At 35.5% G+C, this 8,234-nt stretch overlaps 1 pseudogene; it reads right to left on the bottom strand.

Moving 5' to 3' along the window:
- Nucleotides 1–2,063: 2,063 nt before the first annotated feature.
- Nucleotides 2,064–8,234, bottom strand: part of LOC128627890 (60S ribosomal protein L36-like) — a 50,923-nt pseudogene continuing 44,752 nt past the window's right edge.

Below are 8,234 nucleotides of genomic sequence, written 5' to 3'. Positions count from 1 at the left end.
ACTCCCCCTACAGATAGTCCTTCTTTGCCTGGTTGTGATATGCACAGATTTGTTACCCTGTCTTAGTTAAATAACACTAGACCTCAACTATCATGGAATATTAACTATGAATAATTACATAAAGAACAAACTTCACTGCTAGCTATTCAGCCCACAAATCACCACATCGATAACAGATGAGGATCAGAACTGATGATCAATCACATCACTTCTTTCAGTCTGCTGATGATTGACTCCTGCACAGCTGTTGTTCAGTTCACTCACAAAAAGTGAGGCATGCACTTATGTTTCTAACTCCTTTCTCTGAGCCCTAAAATCAGGTGGCATTGTTCAACAATAGGTACTTGAAGTTGGGAATAGGCCAACAGAGTTGCAAGTGCAACAAAGAAACAAACGTGGTAACACTGGGAATAAAATTTGAATTGAACATAAAAGGAGTTCTAGAAGAAACAGCTGATCCAGGAATGTTGAGCCTGCTGCCCTAGATGTGAGACTCCAGGTTAGCCGCCTCAGTTGTAGAGGTGCAACCAGCGGAACTTCATGAAGGCAAACTTATTGACATAAATGAGAAAAGTGTGGTGGTGAAAAGGATGAAGATGTTCCAGAGAGAATAGCACTCACATATAAATTCACATACAAGGAATTTCAGGGCTCTTTCATATCGTTGTGAGAACAAAAAATAAATTGTTGAAAGCTGATGGATACTTAGAAAGGAGTGTGACAGTTCACCAGACATAGGAAAGATTCTTACTTCTTTTTTTATACTATGAGGAAAAAAGCAAGTACTGTTCAAGTGATTCTTGATCATCGCTTTATAAAGAACAAAGACACCATTTTCGATGTTTCTAATGCTTGGAATTACAATGTACTGAATACATATTTGTTTTGCTAATCTTTATTTTGCCACACATATGTAGCTGGCATTAAGGGAGTTTCTAATATTTTGACCCTATTTTTAAAGGTTGCAGAACACTTGTGATTTTTTTCTTTGCTTATTAAAATCACATTGCATGATTTTAGCTTACACAGTCATTTTTGCAGTGCAACAATGCTGTGGAAAGCAAAGACTGCCTTACTTAAAAGTTTAAGATGTAGTCATGAGCCTCTTAATTACTGAGATATATTCTGAGTAATGCATCATTAGGCAATTTGGTTATTGTGCAATCATAAAGTGCCCTTACATAAACCTCGATGCTGTAGCCTATTACACACCTAGGCTATAAGGTACAGCCCATTGCTGCTAGACTACAAGCCTGTATGGCTTATTAATGCACCAAAAAAACATGAGATTAAATCAAGCACAAGAGAAAATGATGCTATCAAGAGGCATGATAAACACGACAGGTATGAGGCCACTGTAAAACATTCTTTTGTAAATAGAAAAGGTGCATTCTAAAATAACAATAGAAAGCTTAGTATTGTAAATGCATAAACCAGTAATATAGTCATTTATTATCACTGTCAAGTACTATGTACTATACATAATTGTATGTGCTATACTTTTATAAGATTGGCACCACAGTTGGTGTTTTTATACCAGCACCACACACATGTGAATAATATGTTGCATTACAACAGTTATGACATCTCTAGGTGATAGGAATTTATGAGCTCTACTGTCGTTTTATGAAACCCCCACTGTGTATGTGGCCCTTCGTTGACCAAAATGTCTTCATGTAGATCGTGACTGTATAGGAAAGTTGTAGTTCTATCAGTTCAGTCTCCTAGAGCAAAATTTTATTTATTATTTGAAGTATTTGATGTATCTTAATGTCATACCATATACTTAATGACAAATCGACTGATACAAATGAGGAGTATGATTGGGTCTGAGGCCAGTTTTTAAACATGTTTTATGTCACTGATGTTTCAACAAATTCAGAGTAATAAAGTCACTGTCCAGGTGCCAAATCTGACCCCATTGGAAAGTATTTCTATTATTGAAAAATAATATCTTTATGAAAATGAATGGCAAAGAGAAGTGAAATCTAAAGACTCCTCAGGTTTCATTTATGACTTTCATTCTTCTCTCTTCATATAGCTTTCTGAAAAAAACTTTAAACTTAATCATATAAAGAATGTCTTTTTTTCTGAATAGGTTTTATTACACAGAGAGGATGGGGTTCAGCCCTTCCTGGCTGTGACTCCTTCACAGATACAAAGACATTACTCAGCTCTTCTCTCCTTCTCTTGGCATGGATGTGTGTCCCCACTTTTTTGATGAATTCCAGGGCCTTCTTGTCCTTAGAGACCTTGAGCAGCTCCATGGCACCTCGATCACAGTGAGCAAAGCCACACACTCTCAGATCATGTTCCACATGAACTTGGTGTGCTTGGTGAGGCACCTACAGGGGCAGATGTGCCTTGATTTGCTCATGTTCTTTGTCACTTTGTGGCCCTTGTTGGGACCCATGGTCATGGGGTAGCAGAGAACCACAATTGCTGTTCCTCAGTGAAAGACAAATACCATATGATCTCACCTATAAGTGGAACCCAGTCAACAAAACAAACAAGCAAGCAAAATAGAACTAGAGACATTGAAATAAAGAACAAACTAACAGTAACCAGAGGAGAAGTGGCAGGGGTGTCTTGGGGGAAAGAAGGAAAATCGTCAAGGAACATGTATAAAGGACCCATGAACAAAGCCAAAGTGGGGAAGGATGGAGGGTGGGAGGTGGGGGTGGGTGGGGAGCGCAGAGTGGTGGGGGAAAAATGGAGACAACTGTACTTGAACAACAAAAATAAAAATAAAAAAGAATGCCCCTCAAATTCTTTTGTGCAATAATGCTATTGGGATTATTTTTCATTAGGATGCTTATTTATCCTTTATGAAGTTTTTATGTGTAAAGTTTTCTCATGCAGTTAAGAATGAAGAAAACCAAAACAACATTTTTTTCTATGAACAGTTTTTGCACCTTTTTGTCTGTATTAGTTTCTCATTGTTACTGTAATTAATTGCCACATAATTGGTAGTTTGAAATAACGCAAAGTTATTATCTTACTGTTTGGAAGTCAGCAGTCCTACAACCAAGGTGTCAAATTCTCCTCTTCTGAAGAATCTAGGTAGGAAAGCATCCATTAGCTTGCCTCTTCTAACTCTTAGAGGCCTTTTTCTATTCCTTACTTGTTATCAGCAACAGGGTATCAAATATTCATGGTGCCATCACTGTTTTTTTTGCAGCTGGGAAAAAGTTTCTCCACTTTTTAAGGACTCATGTGATTAGCATGGGCTCATCAAGACAATGCTCCTCTCAAGATCTTAATCTTAATAAAAGTTGCAAAGTCACTTTTGCTAAGTAAGTTTCCAAGGATGAGGAAATGAATGGCTCTGGAGGCCATTATCTGGCACACCACAGTATGTGCCAATAGGAATAAGGACATCACTATGCTTCTCCTGACTCAATTGTTTATAAAACTCAGAGCTACAAAATATTCTGAGTTGTCAGAATTTCAAATTATGCTTTCCCTTCTTGACCTTTCTCTGCTATTACTCCTCGATTGCTTTCTGATTTTATTGTGTTGAGGTCTTTATTGCATCTGCACCTTTACTACAAACTACTAGTTGTTTTATTATTCCTTCCACTAATAAAAACTTAAACAAAAATAGTACTTGCGATGCCTAGTTAATACTTACACTTTTTAATTAACCAAGTAGTGATGTTAAAAGACAGAACTAACAGCATATCAATTGTAGCACAAAACAAAGTAGAGGATGGACATGATCACAGAATAAAAGGCATTTCTTTCAAAGGCAGTAGAGGACCAAACACAATATTTGGCTACCTATATGCTTATTTTTCTATTTTTATTAAAATGCAGATAAAATAGTTTGCATTTTGACTTAACATGTGTATAATTTTTATGTGAATATATTGACTTGACATATATTGAATAACTCCACCTGTAGTGGAGACTGAATGATCAAACTATTTTGGTGGTTTATATTTATTCTCTTTCACATAGATAACTGATGAAAATAGAAGTAACACACTTCTGCATCACTGAATTTGAAATATTTGCCCTTCAGATAAATACTTAGTTGATTTTTCCCTAAATTGTCTAGAGATTTTTGTACTGTGAGGATACCATTTTGTAATTGTTTAAAAATGGAAATTACGCATGAGGATGTAATCAGGCTGGAGTTACAATTTTCTTTTTCATGTAAGAAGTAGCAGAAAAATCTAAACTCCCAGGGAAGAGAAGACTGAAGTGATACTGAGAGGAAACCAGTGGTGATAAAACAGGTGACTAAAGAAAGAGAGACATTCAACTGGGCTTATGGGGACCACGCCAATTTGTTTCCAGTGCCTGGTAAAATCGATTTATATATTTTTGAGCTTGAGTTCCATGTGTTTTTCTTTCTTTTTTAAATTATATTTTATCAATGATGCCATTTCAATTTTCCTGATTTTTCCCTCTTTGCATCCCTCCACCCAGCCCCTCATCCACTCCCTCAGGCAGTCCCTACACCATTGTCCATATTTATAGGTCATGCGTATGTGTTCTTTGCCTGTTCTATTTCCTGTAATGTACTTTACATTCCCATGACTGTTCTGTAACTACCAAATTATACTTCTTACTCCTTTCATCCTTTTTGCCCTTCTTCCTGACCCGCCTCCCATCTGGCAACCATCAAAATGTTCTGTGTATCTATGATTCTGTTTCTGTTCTGCTTATCTGTTTATTTTGCTTTTTATATTTAGTTGTTGATGGATATGTATCTATTGACATATTATTGTTCATATTTTTATCTTTTTCTTAAAGAAAACCTTTTAACATTTCACATAATGCTGGTTTGGTGGTGATGTACTCTTTCAGCTTTTTCTTATCTGGGAAGCTCTTTACTGTCCTTTGATTCTAAATGATAGCTTCGCTGGGTAGAGTAATCTTGGTTATAGGTCCTTGCTTTTAATTACTTTGAGTATTTCTTGCCAATTCCTTCTAGCCTGAAGTGTTTCTGTTGAGAAATCAGCTGACAGTCTCATAGGGGCTCCCGTAAGCAGCTTTTCTTTTGCTGCTTTTAAGATTCTATTTTTGTCTTTAACTTCTGGCATTCTAATTATGCCATGTCTTGGGGTGGGCCTCTTTGGGTTAATCTTGTTTGGGACACTTTGAACTTTCTGGACTTGTATGTCATTTTTTCTCACCAAGCTAATGAAGTTTTCTGTCATTATCTATTCAAGTAGGTTTCTAGTTCCTTGCTCTTTTTCTTCTTTTCTGGTACCCCCATAATGCAAATGTTGTCATGGTTGAAGTTTTCCCAGAGGGTCCTTAAACTATCCTCACTTTTTGTTGGATTATTTTTTCTTCTTGCTGTTCTGATTGGTTGTTTGTTATTTTTTTATATTCTAAATTTGCTGATTTGATTCTCAGCTTCATCCATTCTACTGTTAATTCCCTGCAAATTGTTCTCTATTTTAATTAGTATTTCCTTCATTTCTCACTGGTTCTTATTTAAGGCTCCATGACCTTTTTTGTGCTGTTTAAATTCTCACAAAGTTCACTGAACATCCTTATAGTGAGCGTTTTGAACTCTGCATCTAGTAGCTTGTTTGTCTCCATTTTGTTAGTTCTTTTTCTGGAGTTTTGATCTGTTCTTTCATTTGGGCCATGTTTCTTTGAATCTTCATTTTGGCAGCCTCCTTGTGTTTGTTTCTATGTATTAGGTAGAGCTGCAATGTTTCCCAGGCTTTGTAGGATGGCCTAATATAGTTAGTTTCCTGTGGGGTCCAGTGGCATAGACTCCCCTATTACCTAAGCTGGGTACTTGTGGTGCACCTACTGTATAGGCTCTGTATATCTTTCTGTTGTAGTTGAGCCTTAATTGCTGTTGGCATGTCCAAGGTCAGCCACCACCTGTGCTCTATACAGGGCTACACAGCATAAGCTACAAAGCAATCTGCAGATGGTTGTGATTTGTACTAGGCTTAGGGTGCTCAAGTCAACCAAGGCCTGCTGCCACTAGTGCCAGGCCTAGGGCAACTTAACAAAGGGTAAAGGGCTTGCTGAAGCCTTTTGCTGCCAGTCACACTGTTGTGGTTTTTTTCTTTAATTCTAAAGTTGTAGGACTTCCATTCAGCACAATTTCTGATGGTTCAGACTGGTGTTTGTTCTGTAGGTTAGTTTCCATTGTGCTAAGAGGTGAACCATGTTTACCTACACCACCAGCTTGACAGGATCCATATGTTTTTTCTCATAAATTCTTATTTTAAGGAATTTTTTTTGTCAGTTGAAACCCCAAATCTTCCTAAGATATTAATTATTCCATGTGGAATCTCCTGGTATTAAAATTATAAAATAAAATATTTCTTGGATATATTGGAGTCAATTAGGCATGTCTGATGTAACAGATATTTAATGAGTGCCCTGTTATGCATTATACTCAGAACTAAAGCTATAAACATTAATAAGATCTGGTTTCTACTTGGTGAATTATCTTTTTTTTTTTTTGAAAGATGAACATAGGTCCTACTTTGGGTCAGACAAATGACCTTTCACTCATCACTTCTTATATCTGATAAACTTTCAGTATTCAATAGCAGTGCGTTTCCAAATTAATAAAGCTTGGATGTATGGTAGCTGTTTTTATGATTATTCTCAGATCTTTTCAATTTTAATTTAACTTTTTATTTAAATAAAGTAGAGTGAGCATAGTAAAGGAGTGATGAAAATGTGGTAAATTTACTTGGAAGGATTTTTCTTTGAGGAGGATTTGCAATAATTCCATGAAATCCAAGTATACTTAGGTTTGAGAAATCATATAATATATATAAAAGGGGAAGGATCATTGGAAATAATTATGCTGTTTTCTCTGTGTCTGATGCCAAAAACCTGCTTTTTAAACTAGAGAACACTGGTTAGAAGTTGAAGCTTCAGAGACAGACTTACAAGTTTTGAATTGTAGTCCTACAGTTTTCTCAGTGAATAATTCTAGCTAACATATTACTTATTGACTTATTCCCCATATTTAGAAGGGGATATAATACTATCTAGCCATATAGTACTTTTGCAAAGTAAATAAAATAAATATACAAAACTTTAAAAATAGTATTGGATATATGTGTGTGTATATGTAGTGTTGAATATGTAATAGCTGTTATTATTACTGTTTTAAAATACATACCAGAAACTTACAACAGCAGTGCAAACATGCAGACACATTCAGCCCAAGTGGATAGAACCATAGACATCTGAACTCATGATATAATTTAGGACCTAAGATATGAAAAGTGCTACAAAATGTGAACGTATGTATAGACACCAAATTATGCCCAGTATTATGGAGTCTAGTTAATGATGCAAGCCAACCCTCAAAAAATAGAAACAATTTTTTATTCTTTCTTTATCCAGCTTTTTTATTCAGTAAAAATCAGTTTTATTATTATTCACTTGAACTTTCATTTTCTCTGGCGTAATAATTAATGGCAAAGAAATCTTTATGGCTTACTTATTTTTCATCAGAAAAAAATGATTGGGATACAGAGAGTAAATACAGATTTATTTCTGACAATAGTAGTTTAGCTAGAAAAGTCATATGCTAAGTTATTCCTGCTTTATGAAAGTTATACAAATATAACTGAATTTATTTGATGGATTGAGGTTAAGTGAATGTGATATAAATATTTATAAAACACAATTGTATTATATACATAATTTATATATACATATATATTTTATATGTATAGTGGAAAATGTACTGAGGAATAAATTTTGCACACAAATAATGCTGAGAAGTTTAAGCACCTCCTTCACAAATATCAGAAAATATACCTTAAAAATCAGAGACAAACCTAACATGTGCTTCTAGGATTATTTTATGTACTTTATGAGAAAGGCTGGAATAGTCCAACTGGTAAATAACTATAAAAACAATAATCCTTATGGTAATCAATAAAAACTTAACCCGGATATAGTATTATACTGTTAATATATTGTATTGTCCAAGGAAACATATCCCTGGTGTTATCTTAACTCTCCCTCTTTGTATTGGAATATTAATAAAGTGTTGATGACCTGGCTTAAGGCCTGAAAATATTGTGGTAGAAAACCTTGGCAGAGGGAAAGCCAGATCGTACCTGTGTAGGGTTATTTATCATGCTGTCACTGAACCCTAGGGAAGTGCAGTTCCAGCTAATTTATTACAATGTTGTTTTCATTTTTACTGGGCCTTGGAAGGACTTACACCGAGGCTATCATGCTGTGATCTGCACCAGAGTACCATCAGTGACAACATG

This window comes from Artibeus jamaicensis, unplaced genomic scaffold (assembly GCF_021234435.1).
Source record: "Artibeus jamaicensis isolate MK-2021 breed Jamaican fruit bat unplaced genomic scaffold, CSHL_Jam_final contig_482, whole genome shotgun sequence".
NCBI lineage: Eukaryota > Metazoa > Chordata > Mammalia > Chiroptera > Phyllostomidae > Artibeus > Artibeus jamaicensis.
The sequence above is the reverse complement of the archived record's forward strand: the minus strand, read 5'-3'. Positions and strand labels throughout refer to the sequence as shown.